The sequence below is a fragment of the Phascolarctos cinereus genome, unplaced genomic scaffold, assembly GCF_003287225.1.
Source record: "Phascolarctos cinereus isolate Bilbo 61053 unplaced genomic scaffold, phaCin_HiC Scaffold_5;HRSCAF=322, whole genome shotgun sequence".
Taxonomy (NCBI): domain Eukaryota; kingdom Metazoa; phylum Chordata; class Mammalia; order Diprotodontia; family Phascolarctidae; genus Phascolarctos; species Phascolarctos cinereus.
This window is the reverse complement of record NW_027555958.1, coordinates 46,302,598-46,318,303: the sequence shown is the minus strand read 5'-3', so window position 1 is coordinate 46,318,303 and position 15,706 is coordinate 46,302,598. Positions and strand designations below refer to the sequence as shown.

General features: G+C 39.8%; 1 pseudogene; it reads left to right on the top strand.

Moving 5' to 3' along the window:
• The first annotated feature begins 13,085 nt into the window (after positions 1–13,085).
• On the top strand, positions 13,086–14,034 carry LOC110216915 (olfactory receptor 5V1-like; annotated as a pseudogene).
• The last annotated feature ends 1,672 nt before the right edge of the window (positions 14,035–15,706 follow it).

Below are 15,706 nucleotides of genomic sequence, written 5' to 3'. Positions count from 1 at the left end.
CAGAGTTCTGTCTTGGACTCTCTTCCCTTTCCTCTCTTTTCTGTTTCATTTGATGATTTCATCAGCTTCCATGGATTCAATTGGCATTTCTCTGCTGATGGTGCTTACATCCTTTTATCTCACACTAAATTTCTCTGCTGACCTCCAATGTCATATCTCCAAGTACCTGTTGGGATGTCTCATAGACACCTTAAACTCAACATGTCCAAAACTGAACTCAGCTTTCCCTCTAAATCCTCCCTTCTCCCTAACTCCCAGATATGATCTTATGATGTCAATGATGGCTCAAGACTAGGAAAAAGATAATAGGTCAAAACAGGAGAAGCTAGGAACAGGACTCAGGTGAACATGACTGGGTAAGTTGAGTTACGGTAGAAAAGGTGAGAGGGAGGGAAGGAAAGGAAGAAGGAAAGAAGGAAGGAAGGAAGGAAAAAGCAGTTAGCAAGGACTTACTACATGTCACACATTTGCTTAGTCCTGGGGACAAATATAAAAAGACACACAGTTCCTGCCCTCAAGGAGCTTACATTCTTACAAGGGAAGACAACATTTATAGGCAACTGGTAGCCAGGGAAAGAGGGGTGGAAGGGGATTGGGATGGGAAAGGGATATTTATACATATGGTAGGCAAATGATAAGATGGCCAGGAGGAGATAGTTGGATGGCTAGGTGATTAGCATATACCCATCATGTATATATATAGAGAAAAAATATATTATTATCAATTTTTGAGATAAGGACCAAGAATGAAATTTTTCTGAATGAGAAGAACCATCCTCAACCACTATTATCAAACACTGAATGGTTTTGAAAATTAGCTTTTGCTGGAGACTTGATATTTCTTAATCAGTTCACGGGCAGCTAGAAGTCCCAGTGCATAGAGTCCTGGGCATGTAGTCAGGAACACCTGATTTCAAATCCAGCCTCAGTCACTTACTAGCTGTGTGACCCTGGGCAAGTCACTGAACCCTGTTTGCCTCAGTTTTCTCATCTGTCAAGTGAGCTAGAGGAGGAAATGGCAAACCACTCCAGTTTCATTGCCAAAAAAAACCCCAAATGAGCTCATGGAGAATCAGTCACAACTGAAAAGTAGACTGAATAATAACAAAAAATTCAACATAAAACTACAAGGAAAAACAGCAGTTATTTGTGAAATTTTGAATCAGAAGTAATGTTAAGCTGCTTTATACTTTTCCATTTCTGTCAAAAGTTAAAAGAAGTAAGATTGAACTTTGAAGTGTATGAATACATTTTTTTTCCCTGGAGAAGCCAGTTGTTAATATTTATTGGCACATTCCTTTAAATATTGCTTGAGCTCAGGATAAGTACAATAGAAGGCATGGGAATTAAATCATCACCAAATTTAGCCCTGGTTAACTAGGCTTATAACAATAATAATGACAATAATAATTAGTGTGTATACATGTATGTGTATATATATATATATATGTATGTGTGTGTGTATATATCATTATATGTATGTACGTACCCTTGAAGTTTGACAAAATATTCTTTATCCTTTATCTCACTTAAGTCTTGCCCTTGTATTTTCTCTCTCTCTTTCTCTTTCTCCCCCCCTCCCCACATTGTATTTATGTAAACCACATCTATATATATAATATATGAAACATATATATTATATATGTATACATCTGTCCCATACATTACATAATACAATTCAGAAAAGGATAGGAATATTGAGGACATAAAGAATGAAAACTTCTTAGAAAAAAGCACCACAAAAGAATATTATTTAATCTAAAATGTTGGCTGTGGTGCTAGAGTGGGAAGGCAAGATTTCAAATGACACATTTATCTGGTCGAAGAAAGGTCAAGGTCAAAGATCTGGGGAGGTATAGGCAAAGAAAGAGACATTAACTATTTTAGTTAATTCAAGGAACTCTGAGGAGGTTGTAATCAGGACTGAGAGGGAAAGCTTATGGAAAGAGACAAGCATCAAATTACTATAAGCAAAATTGATCTCAGGAACAAAATATTAACTTCAAAGAAGGATATAAAAACCAAGACAAAAGAAATAAATAGAAGATGTAAATTCAACAATTATAACCATAAAGGTATCTGGATTTTAAAATCCAATAAAAAGAAAGAGAATGGGAGAATGGAAAAGAAAACAAGGCCCAGCAATTTGTTGCATATAAATCACACACCTAAAAAATAACACTACACATAGAATGAAAATGGGAGACCAGTACAAAATTTGCTAAGCATCAGATGAAATTGTCACCATTAAGTGTATTTGCACAAAATGGTATATAGCATCTAAATTCATAAAGGTGAACAGGATAGAAAACAGATCAAAAAGGGCAATCTAACAAATGTAGGAGACTTTAATATGTCTCACAGAGCAAGATAAATCTAACAGAAAGAGAAATTAGGAAAATATGAAACTTAAATGACCACAGATCAAATTAGATTTGAAAGACTGATTCTGATTATAAAAAGAAACATATAAATGTAAAGATTTAAGCTTGGGGGACAAAAATTAACTATTTGGTAACATTTGTTGGGTAAACTGGAAGCAGTCTGGCAGAAACTAGGTATAGACCAATATCTTACACCATTTACCTTGATAAAGTCAAAATAGATATGTGACCAAGACATAGAGGGATATATATCATAAATAAATGAGAACAACATGGAACATATTACCTTTCATATTTATGGATAAGAGAAGAATTTATGAATAAACAAGAGATAGAGAACCCTGTAAGATACAAAATGGATAAATTTAATTACATTAAATTTTAAAAGTTTTGTAGAAATAAAACCAATGTACCCAAGATTAGAATGAAAACAGAAAATTGGAGGAAATTTTTATGGAAAGTTTCTCAGATATAGGCCTCATATCTCAAATATAAGGAGAACTTTGTAAAATTCATAAGAATGAGTCATTCCCCAATTGGTGAAAGGCCAAAGGATATAAACAGGTAGTTTTTGGAGGAAAAAAAAATCAAAGCTATATTTAGTCATATGAAAAAATGCTCTAAACCATAATTGATTAGAGAAATGCAAATTAAAACTACTTTGAGGTACCATCTCACCCCTATCAGATTGGCTAAAATGATAGAAGGGGGAAAGAGCAAATGTTGGAGGGGATGTGGAGAAACTGGGACACTAATACACTGCTGATAGAACTGTGGACTGAACCAGACACTTTAAAGAGCAGTCTGGAATTATGCCCAAAGAGCTATAAAACTGTGCATACCCTTTGACCCAGCATACCACTATTAGGTTTGTTTCCCAAGATGATCACGAAAAAAGGAAAAGAACCTATATTTTCTGAAAATATTTATAGCAGCTATGTGGTGGCAAGGAACTAGAAATTGAGAGGATCCCCATCAATTGTGTAATGGCTGAATGAGTTGTGGTATATGATTGCGATGGAATATTACTGTGCTGTAAGAAATGACAAGGAGGTTAATTTTAGAAAAACATGGAAAGACTTGCATGAAATAATTGGGAGTGAAATGAGCAGAACCAAGAGAATGTTGTATACCGTAACAGCAATATTGTTCAAAGAGTAACTGTAACTGTGAATGACTAAACTATTCTGAGTAATATGAATATGAAAATCAACTACAATAAACCTAGGAAGGAAGGTGCTATCCACCCCTAGAGGAAAAACTGATATATAGAAGTATGTATTGTATGGTTTCACAAATATACGTGTCAAATGTTGACCTTATATGGTGTGGGATTCAAAGGGAGGGAAGGTGACAGCTCAGAACTCAAACTGTAACAAAAATAAAAGAATAATTTAAAAAAAAGAAAAAGACAAATGTCGCGTTCCGAATGGAACACTAAATAAAATATATATCCTCAGCATTTCTCTGTTGAGGTCAGATTTGGGAGAGTGGTTCAAGTGTGAAAGAATTCACTTAGACAATGTTCTCTTAGCCATCAAGAGCTGCTTTTATTTATGTGAAAAGCACATGCAAACCTTTTACTGTAGCCATGGGGTTGAGTAAAAAAATGCTGATATTTGGGGGGGACTGGGCTTATATAGACAGAAAGCTATACAGCCTATAGATTTTTAGAGTCTTATGATGGCTACAGATTAATGAAAGGAAGGTTTTTAGGGTTTTATGGTTGTTAAAGATTAAGCATAAGGGAAGGGGGACACAGGTTAAAAATTAGGGATAGGATGGGGGGGACATAGGATAAGGCAGACAAGGAATTTTATGGTCAAGGATAAGAAGTTTTGTGGTATTTCAAGATAACGGAAAAAGGACTTCAGGATGCTCTTAAGTTAAAGGATGAACAACAGAATGCGCCCCCACTCAAGAGAGGCCTCACAAAGTACTGGAAAAGCAACCCTTAATATTCTTCTTAACCCCTAAGGTACCGTTTATATCCACATTATCTTTGTATATTTACAAAAGTAGACAATAGGTGCAGAAACATTATAAATAAATATAAAAAAGCAAAAAGAGGAAGCACACCCTTTTAGACCATAATGCAATAAAAACTAATTAATAATACAGGGAACAAAAGCCAAAATCAGAGACTTAGTAATGATATCATGAATGAATGGATCCAAGCACAAATCATAGAAACAATTAACAATTGTGTTAAAGAGAAGAATAATAATGATAAAACATACCTAAAATATTAGGGTACACATAAAACCATGGCTAAAAATACATTACCAAACTTTAAAAAGACAGGAATAATAAACAGAACATATAATTTTTAAAAACCACTTAGAGCATCAACAAAACCAAACTAACCACACACACACACACACACACCCCTCAGAAAAAAGAAATGCGATGAAAAATAAAATACTACAGAAATGGTAAAACAAAGCTGAGGGCTGATTCTTTGAGAAGACCAATAAAATCAATAAACCTTCAGCCAAGCTGATATAAAAAAAAAAAGGTCAAATTACCAAAATTAAAGTGTAGTGTGGTATAGACAATAAAAGCTTAATAATAATAGTGAATTGAAGTTCAATATTCCAGAATTATATAGTAAAGGAAAAGCAGAAATGCTGACAAGGAAATAAATGAAGAAAGGCTTCAAAGAGGTGATTCTCAGGGTCCCTTTCCATGAGCCTCTGACCCCGGGGAAAGGAAAGCCCCATTGCTTGAGGCACTAAAGTGGAGCTAGTCCAGAGACTCAAGAAAATAACCTCAGGGACTAAAGCCTGCTCTGGCCTCTAGGGATTGACCAGGTTAATAGAAAATAACCTGGTTGATAACTTGAACTCTTCAAGCTGATGTCCCTCATCTCACACAGGAGTAACCTCTGTGGCTAGGCAAGAAGGTAGAGCAGCCAGCAGAGGAGGACCTGAAAAGCCCAAATCTTTTCATTGCAGTAATCTAGGCAACAGCTCACTGCCAGAGGTGATTCCACCTCTGATCTCAAGGCTAAAGAAGGAACTTTTCAGTGTTATCCTCATGAAATTCATTTTCTTCCCATTCAAGAAAGCACAACCTCTCCTTTGTGCTTTACACCTCATTTCTTTCACCTATTTTTTTAAGAAGAAAATTCCAAAGCAAGAGGTAAGTCATATTTGTTTAAGTGATATAAAACATCCCAATTTTTTTCTGACTTTCATAAAATAATTTGACTCTTTATCCTAGGGAATCCATGGGCAAAAGAATATTCTTACCACAGGTGAGACCCAGGAGAAATAAGTGTGTTCAGATTTATCTTCAGCAGGGTTTCTGTAAAGGAAAAAATGTTGACAATTTAATTGAAAAAAAAATCAGTTAATTCAGCAAAATACCATTACCATTGTGGATGGAAGAGCAGAATTAGGTATCACTAGATCGGTACATTAGAAAGGAAAGACTGTCCCAGCATGAAGACTGCTTTAGAGGGAGCAGAGAACAGAGGATGAAGACCTGCTTTGGGGCTGCTACAGTAGTGCAGGCAAGCACTTGGTGATGAGGGCCCTTGGGAGCCATGCGAACAGCAAAGAGAATGGAAGGACAGATTTGGGAGATGTTTCAGAGGGGAACGGACAGGATTTGTTTCCCAGCAAAGCTGGGAGAGAATAGAAGATTAAATACAAATAAAGCTAAACTACCCCTTGAGCCAGTAATTCCATTAAACCAGAAGCTCCAGCCTCTGGTGAACATGCTCTTTGTGTGTAGGCCTGTCCTGGTTTACTTCTCTCCCCAAGCCTGCAGGCCAGCCCCAACTGCCCAGGCCTCAGCAGGACACCCCTCTTAGCCTGGAGGCAATTTACTGTTTCTACAGGACAATGTGAGGTACGGGAATATTTTAGAAAAGAGAATGTACTGTTAACAACATGCGCCCCAAGGAACCAAAGAAATATTCTAATTGGAAAGAACTTGAGAGATCCTCTAGTCCAATTTACACCAGATTTTATGAATGAGGAAACTCAGAACCAAAGGGTTAAAGATGATTTGTACAAGGCTACCCACTCTTTAAGTGGAAGACTAGAATCCAAGTCTTCTGTCTCAAGGTCAGGTGCTCCTCCCATGCCAGCCTAAAACATCTGATCCAGAGCATGTTCCTCTGATCTGAAGTCACACTACCTGAGTTTGAGTCCGAGCCTGGCCAATTCCTACCTGTGTGATCTTGGGCAAAGCACTCGATCTCAGCCTCAGTTTCCTCATTTGGAAAAGGAGGGGGCTGAGTAAGATGACTTCCAAGGTCCCTTCCACTTCTAAATCAGATCCTATACCCTAGGATGAACCTGGCCATTCCTTTATGAGCAGGGGGATAATCAGTAGCTACAGAGAGCTGAAAAGCCCTTCTGCATATTATTGCCTCCTCAAGGGTTTAGCAGGTACTTGTAGAAAAAGCCAGTTGGTTCACTGGATAAGAGTACCAGGCTGGGAGTCAGGAAAACCTGAGTTCAAATCTGGCTCAGACATTTACCAGCTGAGCGGCCCCGATCTCTCAGTGTTTTTGGGAGGATCAAATTAAATAATAATTTAAAGTACTTAGCCCGATGGTTGCCATACAGTAAGTGCTATATAAAGGGTAGCTATTATTGTTAACAAGTGAATAGTGGTGCCACAAACAGAAATGTAAAAGAAAATGGGGGAAAAGAGAGAGAGAGAGAGAGACAGAGTCAGAAACAGCTTGGTTTGAAGAGTGGATGTGAAATCCAGTTAGTAATGTCTTAGAAAAATCTAGAAGTGGACATGGGCATAAGCAACTTTTCCAAGAAATGTAGCAGTGAAAGAGAGAAGAGAGATGAGATGGTAGTCAGATGGGTTAGAATCATCAAAGGAAACTTTCTTTTAGAATTATGTCTAGAGCTTAGGTGGGAGGTCAAGGTTGCACGTAAAGGTTTCAGAGTCGCTCACACAGACATAGTTGAACCCATAAGATTGAATGATATTTTTGAAGGAGAGTAGAGAGAAGAGAAGTGGGCCAAGAAGAGACCCTTCAGAAATACCCTTCTTCAGAGGTCAACAAAGGATAGAGAAGGAGTAAGGAAGAATTAAGAGAATGTGATAGCCATGATGATAATAATAATAATAGCTAATATTTATACAGCACCTTCTATGCATTTATTACCTCATTTCATCCTCACACCCACCCTGCAAAGTAAGTGCTATTATTATCCCCATTTTAGAGATGAAGAAACAGAGGCAAACAAAGAGTAAGCAATTTGCCCAGGGTCACACAGCTAGTAAGTGTCTGAGGCGGGATTTGAACTCAGATCTCCCTGACTCCAAGCCTGAAACACTATTCACTGTGACATCTGTCTGCCTTGGCAATAAAGCCAAAGAAGTATATCCAGTGGTATCCAATAGCAAAGAATGAGTTAAAAGCAGTGAAGAATTCAAAGAGGATAAGGACTGAAAAAAAAAGGCTAAATCATCTGAAAACAAGAGTCATTGATGATCCTTGAGGGGATGGTCTCAACAGAGAGATGAGGATGGAAGCCCAATACTAGGGACCGAGGAGAAGATGGGTTTGTGAAGAAGTAGAGGCTTTTCGGGGAGACTTTTACAAGAAGTTTGGCAATAAGAAAAGTTTCAGGATGGCAGCTTGATGAGATTAAGCAGAGTAAATTTTGGTTTGATTTTAAGTTTTAGAATTGGGAAGACCTGAGCATGTCTGTACACAGGGGGGAAGGAAAGATTGATAGTACATAAAAAAGAGAATTGTCACTGTAGTAAGGTCCTGAAAGAGGGGTAGATAATGGTTCAAAGGCCCCGGGAGACTTTGTTAGGGGAAGGGATGTCTTTCACTTTGAGAGAAGAGGGAAGTAGAAGAAAATGAGTGGGGATGCTGAGAAGTGTTCAGGAAAGGAAGAGTATAGTAGACTGAAGTGTGAGTTGATGTCTGGTGTCCTCAATCTTCTTAGTGAAGGAGACAGAATTGCAGGATTGAGAATTAGAAGAGACCTCAGTGGCCATCTTGTACTGCCCATACACAAAAAGAAGTCCCACTATTACACAACCTACAAGTGGCAAAATCACCATTTGTGGGAATGAGGGTCAGAGGGAGGGAAGAAGTTGGAGTTGATGCTGTGGGGAATAACATGTGAAGTGAATGAGGTAGAGTAGAGGTGCTGTCAAAAATCAGGGCTTGTAACCCAAGCTTTCAATGGCTGAAATTGTCAGGGTTGCATGATTTTCACCACTGACACAGGCATCCTGGAGAAGAAACATTGAAATCAGATGTTGAGGGTAACACAGGGATGAATAATTATAGGTGATTAATAGTGTAGCTGAAGGATGTAAGGGAGTAGAGGTTAGTAACTAGTGAAACCTTCAACTGGCAGACCATGTAGTCATGGCTATATATAGTAAAAACAAAACCACAGGGAATGAGTTAGATTGGGAAAATAGAGGAATGTCAAGGGACTATAGACTGTGATAAGGGCAAAGGATAGATTCACTATGAGTGTCAGAGGAGAGATGGAAAGGGAGGAGAAAGAGGTCATGGTAGAATTTCAAAATTCCAGATATTCATGAGGAACAGTTCCAGATTTGTTGACCCTACAGGTCTAAAGCTAAAGAGAAGGTCGTATTGTTAGTGAAGTCATCAATAAGTCCCTGAGACTGATAACAGGAGAGAGGAAGGACAGGAAGGCCCTGATAGAGTTACTGAGAAATTTGAGAGAGTACTTTGGAAGTTATAGATGCCCTGGAAAAGAAAAGGGAGAATATGCTACTCTAACGGTTTTGTGATCCCATAGATTTGGGAGTGCCATCCAGGGAAACAGATTGGCACCCATTCTTGCTCTCTCATCTTGTGCTGTTCTTGACTATGTCATCCTGAAAGCCTCAGTTCACCCAATGTGCTTGAAGCTGTCCTCCTTTTCTCCTGTCATTTTAGTGCAGTTCCCTTTGGAGCATTTTGACTATCTACCTCTCATTCCCCACTCTTCCTACATGTCCAGACCATCTTTTCTTTCCGTCAAAAATTATTTGATGATGCTGTTCACACCTATTCTCTTTCAGAGCTCCTCAGTGGTGACATGTTGTAGCCTGATAACCATGCACTTCTCCACTGTCCTCCAGGAGATGCTATCTTGAGCTTTTTGGAAACGCACTGTAATGTTTGTGTTGAAAAGATAGGAGTTTGCTCTCATGAGAGGCCTAAGGTCATCAGAAGTGCTTCTCAATTTCCTGAATGCAGCTGAAGCCACTCTACTCCTCCTTCTCAACTTGACACAGTCCATAGTCCATCTGCATTGCCTGTCCTAGATTTATGTACTACTGAAAAACTCTCTCTATAGGATGTCCATTCAGATTCATGCCATAATTTGGACAACAGACATTCTTCATTCATTTTGTCTTTTCTGTGATAATAACAATAGCTGACATTTATATAGCAACAATATATGTCTACAACCACTTTATATGTCTTGATCCTCACAGCAGCCCTGTGAGGTACCTGCTACTAACATCATTGCCCCAGTTTTGTAAATGAGGAAACTGAGACAGAGAAGCTGAATGTCCTTTGAAGTTCAGATAAGGTCACATAGGTTGTATCATTTATCTGATCCAGTGGGAGGGTCAGAACTTGAACCCAGGGCTTCGGTTCTCATTCAAGGACTCACATTGGCTCCAGCTCTTGCCATGTTTCTTGCTCTCTAACTCTGACTATCATCAAGAGAGGAAATAACCTCTTACCAACCATTCTTGGGAAACTCTAGTTGTCAGGGAAGTCTTCCCTATAATGAACTGAAGTATGCTTCCCTATGACTTGCACTCATGGGCTCTTGTTTTATTCTCTGTATGATGAGCTTGATCTTAACTGCTGAAGACTCATTCTCTAGAAGCTACTGGATGTAAAGTATTATATTCCAATATCACTGGTTTCTTGCACAGATCTTTTGGGATTACTGACTGCCTCCTTTGCCCCTTCGATTCACCCTCTTCTCTTACTTCTCCATTTCTTTTACTCTAAACCCTTTTCCTTCAACCTCTTTGGCTCAAGACTCCAGGGGTATTGGGATCTGTGGCCAAATTTCATTGTGTGCCTCTCCTTCCCTCTCTGATGTGACCTCAAACCTGGCTCTCTCTCTTTCTTCTCCTTCCCCTAAACAATTTGTTTAATTGTGTTAATTATGTGATATTGCCCCATAGGTAATCCATAATCAGAGGGCCCAGAGTTTGGGTCAGCAGAAGCCTTGATGCTTGCAGCTCAACAGAATCGAGGGAAAGGATCAAGCAACATAAATACTGCCTCTCAAAAATCCTTCAGTGTGGAACATGGGAACGAATGGAGGTCTGTGTCCCCTAAAAAGAGACAGGGAGTGAAGAGTATGCAAAAATCAGTGACAGTGTATGTAGGATGAGAAGCAGAGTGAGGGCACACCCTAAGGGCTACCTGAATTTCCTTTCCTTTACAGTGGTAGGCATTTTTCTTGGTGGCTTGAAGCATTTGTTGTCATTGGAATTGTGAATTTTACTCATCATGTATCTTGGAGTTTGAAGCCTGGGGTTAATGTTGTTGTTGCTGTTTTCTGGAGGTGATCTATGGATTCCTTCAATTGTTGCTTTGTTTTCTGTATTCAAAAGTTCCGAGGGTACTATTTGTTGCATAATGGTTGATGGAATCCTAATAAAGCTGCCCCTGGCCCCAATATTCTAACTTCCTTGTGGGCCCCACTGAACAACAGGAATGTCTTGATTTGAAGACACAATCTGGCTTTAACCACACCACAAGCCCCCAGATTCAATACAGCCACTGCCCCTAGCTAGCCGCTGACCCAGATCCAATTCACACGTTTGAACAAGTACATCCTTTTACTCAACCACAGTCAACATCATTCATTTTAGCCCAAGACAGGACCACAATACCTAACTATCCATCTTGACCAGACAGGACCACAATAGCTAGCCAATCAGAAAGTACCAGGATCAGGATGTTTGATCACCAAACCATAGAAGGGACCCCTCCCCTAAAATCTAATCCCTTAACAAACCCTTTCTGCCTTTTTCATAATTTCTGTTGTGTAATTGTCATCAATACACGATAAATTTGCCTGTGTTGTCTTACTAAACTTGCTGATTCCTCTTGGAACCTAGTCTGCTTCTGAGGGTTATCAATCCTCAATAAATGCCTGTACTTGGATTAGAGGTAGTCTGACTCTGAATTCTTTGAGATGGTACTGGCACAGGTTTTTTGACTTGTCGTGTTTTTCGGGGTGGCCTATGATCCTTCAGTTGTCTCTTTAAATCTTATCTTTAAGATCAACGTGCTTTACTTATATGAAATTCATATATGGTGTACACAGATCTCTCAGTGTTGTAGGGTTTTGCTTCTCTTCCAGATTGTCTTACCCCCCCACCCCCAGTACATTTGGGTTCCTCATCTATTGTTTCCTCTTTCACTTCTTTGGAGAGATTTACCACTGTGATTCAGGACTCCAGATATAAGTTTAGAGTCACTTGCAAAAACAGAGTTGAAGTCAAAAGATTGAATGAGATTTTCAAGGAAGAGAGAGTAGGGAGAGAAGTGGGTCAAAGCTAAACCTTTGAGTGATACTTTCCTTCAGAGGTCTGTAAAGGATACAGAAGGAGCAGTTAGAAAGGAAGGAGAACTAAGAGCATGTGATAGCTCTGAAGCCAAGGCCTGGAGAATTCGCTCTGATCTTGGGGTCACAGGATCGGTGCTCAGATCTGTAGCTTACTAGCTGTGTAACCTTGGGCAAATTACTTAACCTGTCCGGGTACCAATTTCCTTTTCCACAAAATGAAGGAATTAGACTAGTAGATCTCCAGCTCTCTTCAGATTCTAAATGTAGGTTCTAGGAGCCTTTTTTTTTTTAAAAGGAAATGTCCTGAACCATTCTCCACATGTAATGTGATCAGGAGTATTACTTTCCTTTCCTGGAGAATCAGATGAAGCTGGTCCATACCTCATTACCAACTCTTAAATTGAAATCAGTGGACAAAAGGCTCTCCTCCGGTACTTCCCTTTAGGATGTCTGTTGTCAACAGGATTTGGGCTGAATGGACCATTGGTTGGATGCAGTGTGGCCACTGCTATGATCTTATATTCTCTTGAAGTACAACGAGGTCACAGGCTTAAACAGCTTGAGAGCAACCTTTATAATCACAGCACAGCTTCTGTCCTGCCTCATCAGTGAGTTCATCTGCCCTCCAAAGCATCATTTCTTCATCTTTGCTTCTCATTTCAGATCCAGCTGGGATGAAAACAAATTTGTTTCTAGCAGCCGATGATCCACTCTGAACGATGGACAAAGGTCAGCCCCCTCTAACAATTCTGATAGATCTGTCTAAAGTTTGAGTTCATCTCAAATGATGTGAATGAATGATCCAGTGAGAGGAAGGGGTTAACCCTCTCCTCCCTCAAACCATGATATTTTTATTTTCATTGAAGCTATGAAGAACATTAAAGAAAGGGAAAACCATCACTGAGCTCAGTGCAGAGGGGTCAGTGAATATCAATGAAGCAATCTACTCAGAGAGAACTCCAAATTCACGAGGCTGTCTTCATATGAGTACATGTTTGTCCATGTTTGTCCTTCCTGTGCTCTCTCTGTTATGGGTTAAGAACCTCCCATTGATTCCTGCAGCCAATAGTGTAGTAAAGGTGGGGAGGGGGGTGAGATAGAAGAAGGTGCTAACTTTTTTCTCCCTGAAACAATGACATCTTCTATTTTCATTCCAGCTATGAAGGACATTAAAGAAAGGGAAAACCAAACAGTTGTCACTGAATTCCTCTTCCTGGGCTTTTCCAACCACCCAGAACTGCAGGGATTGTTCTTCCTGATATTTTTGGTTGTATATCTGGTAACTCTTCTGGGGAACCTTCTCATATTAACAGCCATCAGAATCAACCCTGTTCTTCATACTCCTATGTATTATTTCCTCAGCAACTTGTCCTTCCTGGACATCTGCTACACCTCCACCACTGTCCCCATCATGCTGGTGAACTTCTTCCGAGAGAAGAAGACCATTACCTATGAAGGTTGCCTGTCCCAAATCTTCTTCCTTGTTACTTTTGCAGGTTCTGAGTGTGTCCTGTTGGCTGCGATGGCTTATGACAGATTTATAGCTATTTGCCATCCATTACATTACCCAGTTCTCATGAGCAAGAGGGTCTGTGCCTACTTAGCAGCTGGGTCCTGGTTGTGTGGGGTAGTGAATTCTCTGACACACATAGGGCTCATGGTAACTCTTACTTTGTGTGGTCCTAACCAGATCAGACATTTTCTCTGTGATATTCCTTTACTCCTGAAACTCTCCTGCTCAGATACTTCAGCTAATGAGGTCGCACTCTATGTATGCCACCATTGGTCTGAGCCCCTGCCTCTTCACTGCTGTGTCCTATATGCTCATTATCTCTGCCATCTTGAAAATCCAGTCTGCTCAAGGGCGACAAAAAGCCTTCTCCACCTGTGCCTCTCACCTCACTGTGGTGGTTATCTATTATGGAACTGGAAACTTCAACTATGATCAGCCCAGCTCAGGGTACTCCCTGGATGTGGACATCCTGATCTCTGTCCTCTTCTGTATTGTTACCCCCATGTTAAATCCCATCATCTACAGCCTGAGAAACAAGGAAGTCAAAGTTGCCTTGAGGAAACTATGAGTAGGATAAATTTTATCCACTGATTCCAGTGTTCAAATCAGTAACCTGGGGTGCATTGCCTTGGCTTAAGAAATATTTATTACCTGTATTCTCAATATAATTGATTTCCATTGGAATCCATTCTCTTTCATGCATTTAAAGACTCTATTCTCTACCATCACATTTTCCTTTTTATTCTCTCCAGTATGCATTTTTATATTCAGTCTTAACTTATGTACTGGTTGCTTCCTTACTGCCTACAAATATACCCCATTTCTCTCTACCTGCAAAAATAAAACAAAACAAAACAAAATCCTCTATTACCCCATGGCTATCAGCTCATATCTCTCCACCTTTGTGGCTAAACTGCTTGAGAAGGCCATCTAAAATCAGTGCCTCCACTTCTTTTCCTTTCAATCTCTAAATTCTCTAGAATCTGCCTTCTGACCTCAGCATTCAACTGAAACTGCTTTCTCCAAAGCTTTCCATGATCCCTTAATTGCTGAATCTAATGGCCTTTTCTCAGTCCTCATCTGCTACCTTTGTCACTGTTAATCACTCTTTTCTCCTCAATACTTTCTTCTTTCTAGGTTTTCCTGACACTGGCCTCTTCTAGTGATCATTCCTTCTCCATCTCCTTTGCTAGATCATTATTTAGGGCATGCCCACTAACCTCGAGTGCCCCACAGGGTTCTATTCAGGACTGTCTTCTCTTTCCTGTTTCACTTGGTGATTTCATCAGCTTCCATGGATTCAATGATCATCTCTCTCCTGATGATGCTCAAATCTGTTTATCTGGAACTAACCCTCTCTGCTGACCTCCAGGGTCATATCGCCAAGTACTTCTTGGACATTTTGAAGTGGATGTCCCATAGACATCTTAAACTCAACACGTCCAAAGCTGAACTCAGCTTTCCCCCTAAATCCTCCCTTCTCCCTAACTTCTCTTTACTATTGAGGGTAACCCCCATCCTCCTAGTCCCTAGGATCACAATCTAGGTGTTATTCATGACTCCTAACTTTTGCTCCTACATCTAATCTATTGAAAAATCTGTAAATGTTCCCATCATAGCGTCTTTTGTATATGTTCCTTCTCTCCTCTGACCATATTACTGCCACCATATTGATACCAGACCCACGCCATCTTATATCTGGGCTACTCCATAGTCTGAGGATTGTTCTCTCTCTACTCCAGGCCTTCTTCACTCAGATGGATGTCAAGGTGATCTTCCTTAAGCACAGGTCTGACCATCTCACCCCCTACTCAACAAGCTGCAGAGGCTCCCTATCATCTCAAGGGTCAAATATAAAATGTTCTGTTATTCAAAGCCCTTCTTATATTCCATCATTTATTCTGTGATCCAGTGACACTGGTTTTCTTAGTGTTCCTTGAGAAAGACACTCTATCTCCTGACTCCTGGCATTTTCACTGGCCATAGGTCCCCCATGCCTGGGATACTTTCCCACCTCACTTCCACTTCCTAGCTTCCTGGGATCCCTTCATGGGCCACCTAAAATCCAACCTTTTGCAAGCACCCTTTCCCAATCTTACTCCTTTTCAGGTGTGTCCCTCATTAGACCATAAGGTCCTTGAGAGCAGGCACTGTCTTTCTTTGTAGCCTTTGTAAAACTTTCTTTATATTCTCAGCACCTAGCAGAGGACATATTCTAAGTGCTTAACAAAATATGTATT